We start from the raw sequence: 18,937 nt of genomic DNA on the forward strand, positions 1-18,937 counted from the left end.
GAAAAAGAAGTACAAATCATGGCTTTAGAACAAGAGATTCAAATGATTAAGCAACGAGAAGAAAAACTTTTGAAAAGATTAAATAAAAATAAAAGTCCAAAAGGTTCTTCTAGGAGCTCAACCAAGAGCTCCAATGATTCTCAAAGCCAAGAATATGATGGTAGTTTGCACATGGATGCATACTACCAACCTCATCCTAGGAGAGTCATTAAAGAACACAAAGTGAGGGAATCAAGGGTTGATCTCCCTTACTTTCATGGAAAAGAAGATGTGGATGCCTACTTGGACTGGGAAATGAAAGTGGAGCAAATCTTCACTTGTCACCAAGTAGGTGAAGAAAGAAAAGTTCCCTTGGCCACCTTAGCTTTCCAAGGACAAGCTATGTATTGGTGGACATCCTTAGAGAGAGAGAGAAGACTTCACAATGACCCTCCAATCACTTATTGGAATGAGTTGAGGAGTGCTATGAGAAGAAGGCACATACCTTTTTATTATAGTAGGGAGCTTATGGATAAGCTCCAAAGACTCCAACAAAAGAATATGAGTGTTGAGGAGTATAGACAAAAGATGGAGTTGTATCTCATGAGGGCTGGCATAAGGGAAGAGGAAAGATTGACCATTGCTAGGTTTTTGAGTGGTCTAAATTTTGACATAAGAGATAGAGTTGAGTTACTCCCTTATAGGGATCTTGATGATTTGGTCCAACTTTGTATAAGGGTGGAACAACAAAATTTGAGAAAAGGAAAAACTCAAACTAACTCTTATATCAAGAATGACTACATGAGAGAGGGTCAATATGACTCTTCTAAAAACTCTAGTAAGGGTCAAGAAAAAGAAATAAAAAAAGAAAATGATAAAAATGTTGTCACTTCTAGTAGTAAAACTAGTGACATCAAATGCTTTAAATGTCTTGGGAGAGGCCATATAGCTTCTCAATGTCCCACTAAAAAGGTCATGATTTTGAGAGGACAAGACATTTATAGTAGCCTTGATGAATCTAGTTCTACCACTTCAAGTGATAGTGAGACTAGTAAGGAAGATCCTCAAATTGAAAAGCTATATCCTGTTGATGGTGATCTTCTTATGGTCAAAAGGCTTCTTGGAAGTCAACCTTGTCCCACTTCACTGTCACAAAGAGAGAACATCTTTCACACAAGATGTTTAGTTTCCAAAAGAACTTGTTCTCTCATTGTTGATAGTGGATCATGTTCAAATTGTTGTAGTACAAGGTTGATTAACAAGTTATCCCTTACCACCATTCCTCACCCTCACCCTTACAAACTTCATTGCCTCAATGAAGGTGAGGAATTGGAGGTGAATCAACAAGTGAAGGTCAAGTTTTCTATAGGGGATTATAAAGACAAAGTTTTATGTGATGTGATCCCTATGGAAGCTTGTCATATTTTGCTTGGTAGGCCATGGCAATTTGATAAACAAACTATACATGATGGCCTCACTAACAAAATATCCTTCACTCATAAAAATAAGGAAATTGTTTTTAATCCTTTAACACCATCCCAAGTGTTTGAGGATCAAAAGCAAATGAAAAAGAAAAGAAACAAAGAAAAGAAAGAAGGAAAGAGTGTGGATAAAGGGGACTCCACTAAGACCTTTATGACAAAAGAGAGTTATTTTATGACCAAACAAGACTTGAAAAGAACTCTCTTTATTCACAAAAGTCTTGACTCTTATCCTAATGCTGCCACTTATCTTAAAGTTGAGAATGAGGAACAAAATGAATTTCAAGTAAAGAATTCTTCTCAACTTCGAGATATAGTGAAGAAGGAGTGGACTATACCTAGTGTTACTCCTTATACTACTTCCTTGAAAGTGCACAAGGAAGGAAGTATTTCTTTCGATTTCATAAAGCACCCAATTTTCGGTTTACATTGTTTAGTAGATATAACTTGTAATAATCTATATTCTATGTTTGATCTTATGGGAAGTTCTTATTTTTTTGAACTTAATATGTTTCCTTCCCTACAAGACAAAAATAGATTATATGACTATGAGTATCTAATAAACAATCAAATCCAAAATTGTTTAGGACGTTTTTTAGTAGTATTTTCTTTATATTTTAGGAAAAGCCTAGGCTACCATTTAGGGTACTTTAGGCAAGATATTGTAGTATTTAAAAATCAGTCTTTTCATTGTCTTAGTCATAGTGTTCTTACATTTTTAGGTTTTACTTCTAGGTTATGCTTAGAAGAGGAGCCTATTTCTAGAGAGTCTAATATTTTATCTTTCTTTAGGTTAGATACTAGGACTCCTCTTAGGATCCATGATCTTTTCTTTTACCATGTTACTTCTTATTCCTTGCATGTTTTATATGTAGGTGTTAATTTTTCTTTTTCTTCTTCCATTCATCCTCGAGATTTGAGGACAAATCCTTTTCAAGAGGGAGGGGATGATGGAATCATGCTTTGGAGTGCAAGAGGTGACATACTCAAAGATCCAAGAGGAGTTGGCTAGACATGAAGGTTTGGGCCATCCAGGGCCCAATGGGCCTTATGGGCCTGGGAAGACCCAAGTTGAACTTTTCATGGGCCATAGTTTGTTATAGCTATCTTCATATGTTTTGTATACATCATGTTAGTATAGGTATCATATATTTTGGTCTTGTATTTTGGACCACATAGAGTAGCATTTTAGGTTTTAGGCTAGTTGGGCCTAGTTTTGGGCTTCATGGGCCTTTGGGCTTTTGGTACCCAATATTGGGCTCATTTTCATTCTTGTAATTTTTCCTTTCCATTGTATTTGTTTGGCCATTGTAATTAGGCCATTAGATTAGGATTAAAGGAGGATTACTAGTTTAGTTAAATTAGGGTAAACTAGGTTTAATTTAGCATGCATTTAAGTTGCATTTTGAGTCACATGGATCATGCTACCTTGGCTGAACATGTGTGACTCAAATTCAACCCTAAATGCACACTAAATCAAAACCAAATGCACCAAGCACTCATGGGACCGGTCATACACATGTGTGACAAGATTTGAATTCAAATTCAAATTTGAATTCAAATCTTGGCGCCAACATGGTGACCACTCATGTGGCGCCAAGTGTATTCATATTTTCGGATGCATATATGTTCCCTCCTTCACCTATTGTACTCACTTTGAATATTGAATAGAAATTTGAGAGCCTTTGGCCGAGTTTCTCCCCTTCAAAGTCACCAAGATTACTCACCTCAAAACCTTAGGAGTTCATCTTCTTCTTCTCTTTGAAGTGAGTAATCCATTGCTTCTTGAGCTTGGATACTTCCCTCCATAGCTTAGGAAACCTAGATCCGAGTTTCTCTTGTCTTCAAGTGTTCTTCATCACGGTTTCTAATCTCCTTTGAAGAAGATCCTAGCATTGGCGGATTCAAGGAGGAGGTCTTACTTCACTTCTCCTAGTCTTCTCCATCATTTTTGGTATCAAGAGCAAGGTTCTTCAAGGAGATAAGTTGTTTCACTTTTGAGTCCGTTTCTTCTTGTGTTCTAGTGTGTTCATTGTGTTCTTCTTGTCTTGTTTGAGTTTATTTTCGGATCTATATGTTTTGAATCACATTTTGTTCCATAGATCCATTGGTTGATTGTTTTTGAATTTTCTTCCACAATCAACATGTTTAGGACCTATTAGCTTGTGCTTGTTTGGATTTAATTTGAGTCTCTCCATTCTTGTATGTGTCCGTGATTGGACTTCATGCATTTGCATTAGATTTTGGTTTTTAATCCATGTTTTGTCTTAGAGTTTGTGTTTAGTTCTTATATGTTCAAAAACTCCTTGAATAGCATGTTGACCTAATTGTTTTTTTAGTACATTGTTCATCATTTTTTTTGATTCGGTCATACTTCTAATGTGCCTACCTATATGTGCTTTTTCTTTTACCTTATTGTGTTCATGATTTGCTATTAGTCCTAGCAAGTTTCCTTAGAGTTAGGTTTCCTTTGTGTCTTAAGTTTTCAAATCACATTTCCATTGAAAATCTTCTAAAAAAATTTGTGACTCAAAATTTCAAGTGTAATCCTACTTCTAGTGCACTTTTCTTGTGGATTCAAATTTAAAAAAAAAATGATGAGTTAAGAGGCTGGAAAACAGAGTTTAAAACAGAGCCTAAAAGACATAAAAGTTGAAAAGAAAAATAGTTCAAAAGGAATCCAAACCAAAACCTAAAAACTAGTGCACTAGTTTCTCATTTTCACTTGAAATTTGACCTAATTTTTGGCTGATTTGTATTCTCATTTTCTATAGCTTGGAATCATATAAAAATTTGAAACAAAAGGCAAATATACTCTCTGGACTCTTAACTTGATACTGGAAAAAGAAAGAATAAAAAAAAATATAGAGAAGACAATTTAAAAGGAAAAAGCCGAGAGGTGTACAAGCTGAAAAATCCACTTGATTCCTTGTTATTGTTTTGGCTACTACTTTTGCTATACTTGTCCAATTGTCTTCAAATTTTTTTTGTTTTGTTCATCTATTCTAGTACCTATCTAGGAACTCTTCTCTCTGAGTGCTAGCTTTTAGTTGGAGTCTTAATTTTCAGTTTTACTTGTTGAACCTCTTTGAGTCTTGTCATATTATTACTCTTAGTTTTGGTATAAGCTTTTCAAATTGTGCTTTTATTGCTTGTCTTGTTTTCTTTCAATAAATTCCTGTGCTGGAAGTGGCCTCAAATCCTTGCTCAAGGATCAAGCATTGCTCAACAAAGATTAGGAAAAGTTTGGACACTAAGACCTAAAAATTTGACCTAATTTAGTGGCCAAAACTTATCCTAAACTTCCTTCACTTGAGTGACCTTTTCCTTCACCTTGTGAGGCAGCCACCCTTAACCTCTTGTTGTGTATCTTTTGCAGGTCCAGTAGCATCCATTTGAAGGATTAGTGGTGGATTAAGACACTTAAACAAGTGTTAGAAAAGTTGAACACAAAACCGCCACTAATTGGTCACCAAAGCCGCCACTTTATTGCTTTTTAGGCTAGTTTAATTTTTGTCAATTCTCTTGTATTTTTAAACCAATTTGTAAAGCTTGGAGGGAGTATTAAGAAGCTGGTCAGGTATATCTACATCCTTGATAGACTCTCACGTGTAGTACTAGTGGAAGTGGCTTGGAAATTTCATATGTTTCAAGCTTCCACTTAGGATATCCGACTAGTTGCTTAACTTGCTTCTTTTTAAGTTTTCTTGTACTTAATTGCTTTACTTTGTTGCCTATAAACGTCTAGAATTGTGTAGTTTTATTTGCTCACGCTTAGTTAAGTGTCAAAAACAAACAAATTTGTGAAAAGCATACAAAATTTTTGTGAAAAGTTTTGGGGAATTGAAAATACCACAAAGGAGTTTAGTGATTTCCACTTGAAAAGGCTTGGTTATTAAGTGGCTCTTTGTAGCTCACCTCCCTTGATAGTGCAACTTGTACACTTAGACTTCCAAGTGCTATTTTCATTCCTAGAAAATACCAAAAATATTTTATACCTTTTTGCATAGCATATAAACTCTTATTGCTTAATCATGAGTCAACATTCTCAAAATAGTAGTGACTTTCAATCTCCTAAAAGTTTTAAAAGAATTGTAAAGGAGGTTGAAGCACTAAAACTTTGGAAGCAAGATGAAGTACTTCAAAAACAAAAAGAAAAACTTGAAAAAGAAGTACAAATCATGGCTTTAGAACAAGAGATTCAAATGATTAAGCAACGAGAAGAAAAACTTTTGAAAAGATTAAATAAAAATAAAAGTCCAAAAGGTTCTTCTAGGAGCTCAACCAAGAGCTCCAATGATTCTCAAAGCCAAGAATATGATGGTAGTTTGCACATGGATGCATACTACCAACCTCATCCTAGGAGAGTCATTAAAGAACACAAAGTGAGGGAATCAAGGGTTGATCTCCCTTACTTTCATGGAAAAGAAGATGTGGATGCCTACTTGGACTGGGAAATGAAAGTGGAGCAAATCTTCACTTGTCACCAAGTAGGTGAAGAAAGAAAAGTTCCCTTGGCCACCTTAGCTTTCCAAGGACAAGCTATGTATTGGTGGACATCCTTAGAGAGAGAGAGAAGACTTCACAATGACCCTCCAATCACTTATTGGAATGAGTTGAGGAGTGCTATGAGAAGAAGGCACATACCTTTTTATTATAGTAGGGAGCTTATGGATAAGCTCCAAAGACTCCAACAAAAGAATATGAGTGTTGAGGAGTATAGACAAAAGATGGAGTTGTATCTCATGAGGGCTGGCATAAGGGAAGAGGAAAGATTGACCATTGCTAGGTTTTTGAGTGGTCTAAATTTTGACATAAGAGATAGAGTTGAGTTACTCCCTTATAGGGATCTTGATGATTTGGTCCAACTTTGTATAAGGGTGGAACAACAAAATTTTAGAAAAGGAAAAACTCAAACTAACTCTTATATCAAGAATGACTACAAGAGAGAGGGTCAATATGACTCTTCTAAAAACTCTAGTAAGGGTCAAGAAAAAGAAATAAAAAAAGAAAATGATAAAAATGTTGTCACTTCTAGTAGTAAAACTAGTGACATCAAATGCTTTAAATGTCTTGGGAGAGGCCATATAGCTTCTCAATGTCCCACTAAAAAGGTCATGATTTTGAGAGGACAAGACATTTATAGTAGCCTTGATGAATCTAGTTCTACCACTTCAAGTGATAGTGAGACTAGTAAGGAAGATCCTCAAATTGAAAAGCTATATCCTGTTGATGGTGATCTTCTTATGGTCAAAAGGCTTCTTGGAAGTCAACCTTGTCCCACTTCACTGTCACAAAGAGAGAACATCTTTCACACAAGATGTTTAGTTTCCAAAAGAACTTGTTCTCTCATTGTTGATAGTGGATCATGTTCAAATTGTTGTAGTACAAGGTTGATTAACAAGTTAGCCCTTACCACCATTCCTCACCCTCACCCTTACAAACTTCATTGCCTCAATGAAGGTGAGGAATTGGAGGTGAATCAACAAGTGAAGGTCAAGTTTTCTATAGGGGATTATAAAGACAAAGTTTTATGTGATGTGATCCCTATGGAAGCTTGTCATATTTTTCTTGGTAGGCCATGGCAATTTGATAAACAAACTATACATGATGGCCTCACTAACAAAATATCCTTCACTCATAAAAATAAGGAAATTGTTTTTAATCCTTTAACACCATCCCAAGTGTTTGAGGATCAAAATCAAATGAAAAAGAAAAGAAACAAAGAAAAGAAAGAAGGAAAGAGTGTGGATAAAGGGGACTCCACTAAGACCTTTATGACAAAAGAGAGTTATTTTATGACCAAACAAGACTTGAAAAGAACTCTCTTTATTCACAAAAGTCTTGACTCTTATCCTAATGCTGCCACTTATCTTAAAGTTGAGAATGAGGAACAAAATGAATTTCAAGTAAAGAATTCTTCTCAACTTCGAGATATAGTGAAGAAGGAGTGGACTATACCTAGTTTTACTCCTTATACTACTTCCTTGAAAGTGCACAAGGAAGGAAGTATTTCTTTCGATTTCATAAAGCACCCAATTTTCGGTTTACATTGTTTAGTAGATATAACTTGTAATAATCTATATTCTATGTTTGATCTTATGGGAAGTTCTTATTTTTTTGAACTTAATATGTTTCCTTCCCTACAAGACAAAAATAGATTATATGACTATGAGTATCTAATAAACAATCAAATCCAAAATTGTTTAGGACGTTTTTTAGTAGTATTTTCTTTATATTTTAGGAAAAGCCTAGGCTACCATTTAGGGTACTTTAGGCAAGATATTGTAGTATTTAAAAATCAGTCTTTTCATTGTCTTAGTCATAGTGTTCTTACATTTTTAGGTTTTACTTCTAGGTTATGCTTAGAAGAGGAGCCTATTTCTAGAGAGTCTAATATTTTATCTTTCTTTAGGTTAGATACTAGGACTCCTCTTAGGATCCATGATCTTTTCTTTTACCATATTACTTCTTATTCCTTGCATGTTTTATATGTAGGTGTTAATTTTTCTTTTTCTTCTTCCATTCATCCTCGAGATTTGAGGACAAATCCTTTTCAAGAGGGAGGGGATGATGGAATCATGCTGTGGAGTGCAAGAGGTGACATACTCAAAGATCCAAGAGGAGTTGGCTAGACATGAAGGTTTGGGCCATCCAGGGCCCAATGGGCCTTATGGGCCTGGGAAGACCCAAGTTGAACTTTTCATGGGCCATAGTTTGTTATAGCTATCTTCATATGTTTTGTATACATCATGTTAGTATAGGTATCATATATTTTGGTCTTGTATTTTGGACCACATAGAGTAGCATTTTAGGTTTTAGGCTAGTTGGGCCTAGTTTTGGGCTTCATGGGCCTTTGGGCTTTTGGTACCCAATATTGGGCTCATTTTCATTCTTGTAATTTTTCCTTTCCATTGTATTTGTTTGGCCATTGTAATTAGGCCATTAGATTAGGATTAAAGGAGGATTACTAGTTTAGTTAAATTAGGGTAAACTAGGTTTAATTTAGCATGCATTTAAGTTGCATTTTGAGTCACATGGATCATGCTACCTTGGCTGAACATGTGTGACTCAAATTCAACCCTAAATGCACACTAAATCAAAACCAAATGCACCAAGCACTCATGGGACCGGTCATACACATGTGTGACAAGATTTGAATTCAAATTCAAATTTGAATTCAAATCTTGGCGCCAACATGGTGACCACTCATGTGGCGCCAAGTGTATTCATATTTTCGGATGCATATATGTTCCCTCCTTCACCTATTGTACTCACTTTGAATATTGAATAGAAATTTGAGAGCCTTTGGCCGAGTTTCTCCCCTTCAAAGTCACCAAGATTACTCACCTCAAAACCTTAGGAGTTCATCTTCTTCTTCTCTTTGAAGTGAGTAATCCATTGCTTCTTGAGCTTGGATACTTCCCTCCATAGCTTAGGAAACCTAGATCCGAGTTTCTCTTGTCTTCAAGTGTTCTTCATCACGGTTTCTAATCTCCTTTGAAGAAGATCCTAGCATTGGCGGATTCAAGGAGGAGGTCTTACTTCACTTCTCCTAGTCTTCTCCATCATTTTTGGTATCAAGAGCAAGGTTCTTCAAGGAGATAAGTTGTTTCACTTTTGAGTCCGTTTCTTCTTGTGTTCTAGTGTGTTCATTGTGTTCTTCTTGTCTTGTTTGAGTTTATTTTCGGATCTATATGTTTTGAATCACATTTTGTTCCATAGATCCATTGGTTGATTGTTTTTGAATTTTCTTCCACAATCAACATGTTTAGGACCTATTAGCTTGTGCTTGTTTTGATTTAATTTGAGTCTCTCCATTCTTGTATGTGTCCGTGATTGGACTTCATGCATTTGCATTAGATTTTGGTTTTTAATCCATGTTTTGTCTTAGAGTTTGTGTTTAGTTCTTATATGTTCAAAAACTCCTTGAATAGCATGTTGACCTAATTGTTTTTTTAGTACATTGTTCATCATTTTTTTTGATTCGGTCATACTTCTAATGTGCCTACCTATATGTGCTTTTTCTTTTACCTTATTGTGTTCATGATTTGCTATTAGTCCTAGCAAGTTTCCTTAGAGTTAGGTTTCCTTTGTGTCTTAAGTTTTCAAATCACATTTCCATTGAAAATCTTCTAAAAAAATTTGTGACTCAAAATTTCAAGTGTAATCCTACTTCTAGTGCACTTTTCTTGTGGATTCAAATTTAAAAAAAAAATGATGAGTTAAGAGGCTGGAAAACAGAGTTTAAAACAGAGCCTAAAAGACATAAAAGTTGAAAAGAAAAATAGTTCAAAAGGAATCCAAACCAAAACCTAAAAACTAGTGCACTAGTTTCTCATTTTCACTTGAAATTTGACCTAATTTTTGGCTGATTTGTATTCTCATTTTCTATAGCTTGGAATCATATAAAAATTTGAAACAAAAGGCAAATATACTCTCTGGACTCTTAACTTGATACTGGAAAAAGAAAGAATAAAAAAAAAATATAGAGAAGACAATTTAAAAGGAAAAAGCCGAGAGGTGTACAAGCTGAAAAATCCACTTGATTCCTTGTTATTGTTTTGGCTACTACTTTTGCTATACTTGTCCAATTGTCTTCAAATTTTTTTTGTTTTGTTCATCTATTCTAGTACCTATCTAGGAACTCTTCTCTCTGAGTGCTAGCTTTTAGTTGGAGTCTTAATATTCAGTTTTACTTGTTGAACCTCTTTGAGTCTTGTCATATTATTACTCTTAGTTTTGGTATAAGCTTTTCAAATTGTGCTTTTATTGCTTGTCTTGTTTTCTTTCAATAAATTCCTGTGCTGGAAGTGGCCTCAAATCCTTGCTCAAGGATCAAGCATTGCTCAACAAAGATTAGGAAAAGTTTGGACACTAAGACCTAAAAATTTGACCTAATTTAGTGGCCAAAACTTATCCTAAACTTCCTTCACTTGAGTGACCTTTTCCTTCACCTTGTGAGGCAGCCACCCTTAACCTCTTGTTGTGTATCTTTTGCAGGTCCAGTAGCATCCATTTGAAGGATTAGTGGTGGATTAAGACACTTAAACAAGTGTTAGAAAAGTTGAACACAAAACCGCCACTAATTGGTCACCAAAGCCGCCACTTTATTGCTTTTTAGGCTAGTTTAATTTTTGTCAATTCTCTTGTATTTTTAAACCAATTTGTAAAGCTTGGAGGGAGTATTAAGAAGCTGGTCAGGTATATCTACATCCTTGATAGACTCTCACGTGTAGTACTAGTGGAAGTGGCTTGGAAATTTCATATGTTTCAAGCTTCCACTTAGGATATCCGACTAGTTGCTTAACTTGCTTCTTTTTAAGTTTTCTTGTACTTAATTGCTTTACTTTGTTGCCTATAAACGTCTAGAATTGTGTAGTTTTATTTGCTCACGCTTAGTTAAGTGTCAAAAACAAACAAATTTGTGAAAAGCATACAAAATTTTTGTGAAAAGTTTTGGGGAATTGAAAATACCACAAAGGAGTTTAGTGATTTCCACTTGAAAAGGCTTGGTTATTAAGTGACTCTTTGTAGCTCACCTCCCTTGATAGTGAAACTTGTACACTTAGACTTCCAAGTGCTATTTTCATTCCTAGAAAATACCAAAAATATTTTATACCTTTTTGCATAGCATATAAACTCTTATTGCTTAATCATGAGTCAACATTCTCAAAATAGTAGTGACTTTCAATCTCCTAAAAGTTTTAAAAGAATTGTAAAGGAGGTTGAAGCACTAAAACTTTGGAAGCAAGATGAAGTACTTCAAAAACAAAAAGAAAAACTTGAAAAAGAAGTACAAATCATGGCTTTAGAACAAGAGATTCAAATGATTAAGCAACGAGAAGAAAAACTTTTGAAAAGATTAAATAAAAATAAAAGTCCAAAAGGTTCTTCTAGGAGCTCAACCAAGAGCTCCAATGATTCTCAAAGCCAAGAATATGATGGTAGTTTGAACATGGATGCATACTACCAACCTCATCCTAGGAGAGTCATTAAAGAACACAAAGTGAGGGAATCAAGGGTTGATCTCCCTTACTTTCATGGAAAAGAAGATGTGGATGCCTACTTGGACTGGGAAATGAAAGTGGAGCAAATCTTCACTTGTCACCAAGTAGGTGAAGAAAGAAAAGTTCCCTTGGCCACCTTAGCTTTCCAAGGACAAGCTATGTATTGGTGGACATCCTTAGAGAGAGAGAGAAGACTTCACAATGACCCTCCAATCACTTATTGGAATGAGTTGAGGAGTGCTATGAGAAGAAGGCACATACCTTCTTATTATAGTAGGGAGCTTATGGATAAGCTCCAAAGACTCCAACAAAAGAATATGAGTGTTGAGGAGTATAGACAAAAGATGGAGTTGTATCTCATGAGGGCTGGCATAAGGGAAGAGGAAAGATTGACCATTGCTAGGTTTTTGAGTGGTCTAAATTTTGACATAAGAGATAGAGTTGAGTTACTCCCTTATAGGGATCTTGATGATTTGGTCCAACTTTGTATAAGGGTGGAACAACAAAATTTGAGAAAAGGAAAAACTCAAACTAACTCTTATATCAAGAATGACTACAAGAGAGAGGGTCAATATGACTCTTCTAAAAACTCTAGTAAGGGTCAAGAAAAAGAAATAAAAAAAGAAAATGATAAAAATGTTGTCACTTCTAGTAGTAAAACTAGTGACATCAAATGCTTTAAATGTCTTGGGAGAGGCCATATAGCTTCTCAATGTCCCACTAAAAAGGTCATGATTTTGAGAGGACAAGACATTTATAGTAGCCTTGATGAATCTAGTTCTACCACTTCAAGTGATAGTGAGACTAGTAAGGAAGATCCTCAAATTGAAAAGCTATATCCTGTTGATGGTGATCTTCTTATGGTCAAAAGGCTTCTTGGAAGTCAACCTTGTCCCACTTCACTGTCACAAAGAGAGAACATCTTTCACACAAGATGTTTAGTTTCCAAAAGAACTTGTTCTCTCATTGTTGATAGTGGATCATGTTCAAATTGTTGTAGTACAAGGTTGATTAACAAGTTAGCCCTTACCACCATTCCTCACCCTCACCCTTACAAACTTCATTGCCTCAATGAAGGTGAGGAATTGGAGGTGAATCAACAAGTGAAGGTCAAGTTTTCTATAGGGGATTATCACTACTACAAAAATACTATTTTACATCACCATTTTTACATCGGTTAAGCAAGAAACGATGTAAAAAGAAAGCACGGTGGCATTATTGTAGTTAAGGGTATAATATTAAGCATATTTACATCGGTTTTTAGTGGGACCGATGTAAATATTACATATTCTACATCGGGTTTAAGACGAACCGATGTAATATTAAAATCACGGTGGCATTTTTGTGAATAAGAGTTTCAATCATAAAGAGATCTACATCGGTTTACATAGTGACCGATGTAATATTGAGAACTCTTTCCTACCCCGCGCGTGCCCAAGAGTAGGCATTCTCCCTGAAGCCCTTGCTAGCTACTGAATATTGAGAAGGTTTCCCTGTGCGCGCGCATGAGCCTTTGCCCCCCATTGCACCACCGTCGCCCCGCCGTTGCCGCGCCCTTTCCGCGCCCTTTCCCCTGAATAACCCTCTGTAAGCATCATCGATTCATTTCTCTCCTTTTCTCAGTTTAGGGTTTATTTCCTTTTTTTTTGTTTCTATCAAATTGGGCCGCGAAGGTTAAGTGAAGGGAGGGAGAGGCCCACTACTCTACCGTTTGGGGAGCATTCGACGCCGCGCCATGCGGCGGAGCAGGCGTCGGCGGTGGTCCAGTTGGTGAGGAGGTTGCCGTGGGTGTCGCTTTGGAGGCGGAATTGGGTGAGGGCGTGTGTATCATTCTGGTATGCTCCCTCTGCGATGCAGAGGATGGACAGGGCCAAGGTTAAGGCCAGTTCGGGGTTTATGGGAGAGAGAGAAAGCCTTTTCATGTTAATGTTATGGTGTGTGGGAAGGGAGGGAAGGCGGGTGCACCAAGGTAGCAGGTAGGGCCGCACCCAAGTGGGGACGCATAGTGCTTGGTGGCGTTGTGAGGGTTTTGGGGAATGTCATCTGTAAGTGACAGAATGTGAGTTATTAGTGTGTGTGTGTGTCTCAAATGCCTATGTGTATGTATGTGTGGGAGACAGAGACAGTAATGCAAATCTTTGACCGTTGACTTTTCACATTACATACTTATAAATTTGTATAAAGATGGAAACTATCCTATCTTTATTATGATCCATTTAACATCTCGAGAAAAATCCTGACATCTAACATATAGATTGGGATTAAATTATAAGGTGTGTGGTGTTTTTATAATGCCCCTAATTGCCACTGTGTGTGTTTGTGTCTCCCATTACCCAATTTGCCACTATTACTTTCCTTGTTATCTATATTGTATACACAACCATTGCATAATTGGATGTTTCATTTGCAAAAGGGGAGAAAAACCATTACTTTATTTCCCTTTTTTTCTGCTGGTCAAAATATCAGTTTTATATCTCAATCTTTGGACCCCTACCCTCACCGGAATTTCATTACTAGGCACTAGCTAGGCTGGGAGTAGAAGTCAAAAACAATATGAGATTGAGTGAGGGAAAAGGATTTGTTGTGAGATGAAATAAAGTGACTTAATTTGGCATTAGAAACATAGGTTAATCCGATTAAAATACATGGTTAGAAAATCAATTTCCAAAAGCTTGTGTATAAAAAAAACATTTGTCATAATATGTCAATGCCCTAATTAAGAAGGAAAAAAGTTGTGAATTTGTAATATGAAACAGTTTTACATCTCATTTAATTACAATCCGTCATATATTTTATTAAGAAATTAACATATTAATTAACTTTTCAGGAGATATGTTTAATGCTAATAACTTAGTTTAAAGAAAGAAAGTGTTGATAAAGTATTATGGGTAAAAAAATGTCATCATTTTCTCATTGAAAGTCATAAGAAAATTTATTTCTGTCATGACCTGCAAATCCTGGACCTCAGCAAAAGTTTCAAGCTTACTGATCGTTCATTGTATGCTGTAGGCCTTGGTTGCCGTGATCTTACAAAACTGAACATCAGTGGTTATTCAGCCTTCAGTGACAGTGCCCTGGCTTACCTTGCCAGCTTCTGCCGAAAGCTGAAAGTTTTGAATCTCTGTGGATGTGTTAAAGCTGCATCTGATACTGCTTTACAGGTATGATTGAGACTTGTTGGTTTGTCATCTTCATAGAAGAACTAAGATGGTTGAGTATTAATCCAATAAATAAATGAAATGCAGGCTATTGTCGTAGCATTCTGGGATTCCTCCTAATTAAAAAGGCCAAAGGTTCGTAAAAAGAAGTTTATTTACCCTTTGCATTTTGACATTTCTTTAAATTTGATCTTGTTTTAGTGTAACTCTGTTTTATTTGTTTTAGTGTAAATCTGTGATTTGGGTTTTTTGATTGTTTTTCGTTTGTGGGGGTCTTGAATTCTCTCTAAGTTTTGAACCAAAATTCAGAATTTAGAATTGAATATAAGCCTATTATAATAGGAATTTTGTGCAGTACTGAATCTACCTATTGCTTATTTTGAAAGTTCAAAAATTAGTAATGAGAATTTTCAGTTTAGTGCTATAACCACTAATACTATATCAAGTTCATAAACTTGATTTTATTTAGAAATATAATAATCAACTCCTATCTACTTAAAAAACCACTTTTGTTTTATAAGTACATTTTTTAATTTTAAACAAACTGGTCCATTGTGGTAGCATACTATAGTGGAGTAGCATAGCAGTGGTCCTGGGTCGCTATGAGATTCAAATAGTGAATCAGTTTTCAACAGCAGCCATTGTTGCTACAAAATAATATTAACAAATTCATAATCAAAAAAGGATCCAAGTAAAGTTACTGCAATGGCTGGAACGGATGATAATTGTGCAGCCGGGAATGAGGCTGCTGGTCCTAAAAAGGATGCAGTTGCTGCTGCTGGACATGATCAGGATAATACACAAGCAGGTGCTGGCCCTGGCGGTGCTGCCACACCTGCAGTTGGTGCCTTGGTGGTCACGGCTGATACACTAACGCAAGGTGATGCAGCAACTATTGCTGAAGGTGACTCAGCTGCTGCACCAAAAGTTACAGACGGAGGAACACTAAATGCTTCTGTTTCGGGTCCAACATTGGAACTGACTTGCGTTGATAACCACACTAAGGCTGCTCCTGCAGTAGGAGCTGTCCAATATGCAGCTGATCCAGCACCGTTTGGGAAGCAGCTAGTTAGCACCGCAAGTAGAAACACGCAGCAGCTAAACCAGCTTCACCAACTTGCCGTGGACAACAGTAAGAGAGATAATTCACTTGAAGGAATGCCATCCTTGGAAGATATATCTACTGAGCAAAGACAGTCTGGCTCGGATGATAATGAAGATGCCTTAGCATATCCACCTTTTTTCAAAAAAAAAAAAAATTCATCCAATCCTCTAAAATTTGGTAATCACATCTAATTTGGTAAACTCCCCTACGCTGATATCCAATTGGATCATTTCTTTTGGGGCTCCTACTTTTCATCATGAAGCTCTACTGATTCTTTCTACTTCTGAATTATTTTAAAGTATGTTTGTTATGGTTGGAAATATTGAACGATTATAATGATTAATGCAAAACATATGGTCATGTCAAATTTTTATGACATTTCAGTTTTGAAAACTTGTCTAGGTCATTTTATCTTAGTTTGGTATCCACAGTAAGATGTTTTACTTTACTTTTTATGAGTACAAGCCGCTTTGATTTTTTATTTATCTGTTTATTTTTTTGTTGGTAATTCTTTTTTTTTTCCTTGGTAATTCTTGTTATTATTGTTGCATTTGAAGTTTTTAAATGCTTTCTTGGAAAAGAATTGAATTAGTAGTTAGCAATGGTGAACTGCTAGACTTGTAATGTTCCATATGTGGTGTGTTGCTTTTCATGATATTAGTATTTTGTCTCTACAAATAGCTTACATATGTTCGTTAACAGCCAAGGCATCACTGCAGTAGATTTTGACAGCAAGGTAAATACAAATTGATATTGAAAGGCTTTAGTTGAAAAGAGAAACTGTTTAAGTAAATGTCATTGTGATGCTTGATGCTTCAAAAGTAAATAATTCGTGTGTAATGTTCTAAAATAAGAAAAACATCACATTCAAATATACTTAAATTTAATGAGAGCTAGCATTTGAATTAATCTTTATTTCTGTGTTCATAAAATTCTCAAGCCTTTCCTGGTTTTAAAACCTTTCATTTTGGTGCAGGAGTATTTGAAGGAAGACCCATATATAGGTGTAGAAATTACTGGGTAAAAGTTGGTGCAGGAGTATTTGAAGGAAGACCCATATCCTGGTGAAGTTTCCTCTAGTTCTATTTGTTTCTACATTGCTACTTAATGAGTTTTGCAATCTATTTATATATAGTATTTTATATATTTCACAAAAGTCTATCAGGTATATATGGTTTACTTGTTCTGCCCAGGCAATTATCAGACAGTTGAAAACATGAATTTTCATGTAGTAAAGCTAATGATATTTGTGCCCAGGCAATCCATATTAATGTGTTTTCTTGGCAGCATATAACATGTATTTAATTTTGGCCATATTATTTATTTAAATTTCCAGTTTAATTATGATAATGTTATGTACAGATTGCAATTCAAGTAGTGAAGGTGAACACCAAGACACATGATGGTACTAGTTACTTGTAAATAGTTGGTTACTTGATTTGGATTTTTTATGTTCCTTTCAAGACATGAAAACAAAATCAATCTTTTTAAACTTAGCCAAAGAATCAGTTTATTATAAAATAGAACCTGCTCACTATTCTGTTGTAACTGGTCTCACTATTCAGTTGTAACTGGTAAACTAATTACCTTTTATAACAGATTGGCACTCATAGGACAAAGACTGTTGAAATGATTTGTATTGTCTTATTATTGCATATATATTTTATGTGATTAGTTATTAATTTATCTTTGATAGCAGAAATACAGGATCAGTAAAAATATGCATGGACAAACCAATTATACTGGCAACAATAAAATTGGTGAGGGAACATTTTCTTTTTTAATTTTCTTTACATGTATTTCATAAGCAAAATATGAACTAAGAAGGACCTATCTTTTACCAAGCATTAATTTTTTGAAAATGAATTTCTCTTACCAGCATCAACCACAGAAGCAACAGGCAGAATGCCAGAAGCAAGTGGAATTCAAATGAAACATTTAAACATAGGCCTCCAGACAAGGGTGAAATCATCAAAGAACACATAGTCACTCAATTAGATTTAGAAATTGTACTATGAATGACTTTTGAGAGTCTGTTCAGAGACATTGTTTTTGTTTTGGCTCTTGGTTCAATGTTTTCATTTTGGCTCTTGGTTTCAATGTTTTCATTATTTTGTAATGATTTTATTCTGGGAAATGCTTCTATATAGCAGCTGGCATAGCACTTAGAAATGGTTCAACAAACATGGATGTCCTCCTTGCTTTAGGAACTACAACATCTAATATTTATTCTGTTTGTGCTCTTCTGGATGGTGCCTTTACTGGATTTTGGTCTCCAATATACTTTGAAACAAGTGTTGTATTGTTGGGCAAGTATTTGGTGTGCCTTGTTTTTTTCACAGAAAATGAAAGTGAAACTACTTTTGTTTTGTTTATTTTATACTTAAGGATCAAAACTTGTCAATCAGGGGTGTTTTATATTTCATGAAATCTGCTTGATTAACAAACTTGATTACTAAATTTTCAACTATTTTAACATATACTTTTGTTTGTAGGTTATCATGATTATATGTCATTGTCGCCACCGGCCCGAACGGGCCTCGGCGGTCGCGAAGACGGTCGAGCTCGCTTTTATTTTAGTTTTGAAAATGTATTGGATTATTAGAACGACTTGTTCTCAAACTGAGACCTTGTCGATCTTATCCAATTTATTTATTAAATGTCTCACCAATCCATATTAATCCCAAGCGGGACCCTCCATGGATTAGTGGTTTTCGCAAAAGGAGGGTTCGTGGAGTCGCCACCAATGTTTTACTCAAAACATTGGAAAAAGGGATAAGGCAATTGATTTTATAAATCAACTTCGGCCATTACAACCAGAGTTGGGTAAGGGAGTCGGTTACGCGTGGGGAAGGTGTTAGCACCCCACAGCGCCCCTTTCGGGTTCCCTATGACAGATTATTTCTAAAATAACAGTGTAAAATTACTAAATTACCCCTATTTATTCTAAGAAATTATAAATTAACTATCTACATGATGACAGTTTAAATATGCACACAGAAAGCAGTAAAAGGAAGGACTTTAAGAAGAAACCTTTGAAGCGTGCTTTTATATATTTCGTAAAACTGGGAAGCTTTTTAGCGTTCCCTCGCTCTACAAGCTCGCTCGCTCCTTCCTAAAAACTTTTAACTAGGAAAATCCGGAGGATTTCCCTTCGACTAAGTTCGAATCTCCAAGCTAAGTGCTCGGAATTCCAGAACTTCG

General features: G+C 35.7%; 1 non-coding gene across 2 annotated transcripts; it reads left to right on the plus strand.

Annotated features, from left to right (window-relative positions):
* Positions 1 to 12,858: 12,858 nt before the first annotated feature.
* LOC109791678 (uncharacterized) lies at positions 12,859 to 17,979 on the plus strand. 2 transcript variants are annotated; one of them, XR_014427757.1, is made up of 8 exons: positions 12,859 to 13,057; positions 14,480 to 14,631; positions 14,716 to 14,763; positions 16,436 to 16,469; positions 16,710 to 16,797; positions 17,096 to 17,138; positions 17,433 to 17,493; positions 17,613 to 17,979. It is a non-coding gene; the product is annotated as an uncharacterized LOC109791678 (transcript). The 2 variants fall into 2 exon arrangements; XR_014427756.1 differs by lacking the exon at positions 16,436 to 16,469 and having other exon boundaries at positions 12,862 to 13,057.
* The last annotated feature ends 958 nt before the right edge of the window (positions 17,980 to 18,937 follow it).

Source organism: Cajanus cajan, chromosome 7, assembly GCF_000230855.2.
Source record: "Cajanus cajan strain Asha chromosome 7, NIPB_CcT2T_4, whole genome shotgun sequence".
Classification (NCBI taxonomy): Eukaryota; Viridiplantae; Streptophyta; class Magnoliopsida; order Fabales; family Fabaceae; genus Cajanus; species Cajanus cajan.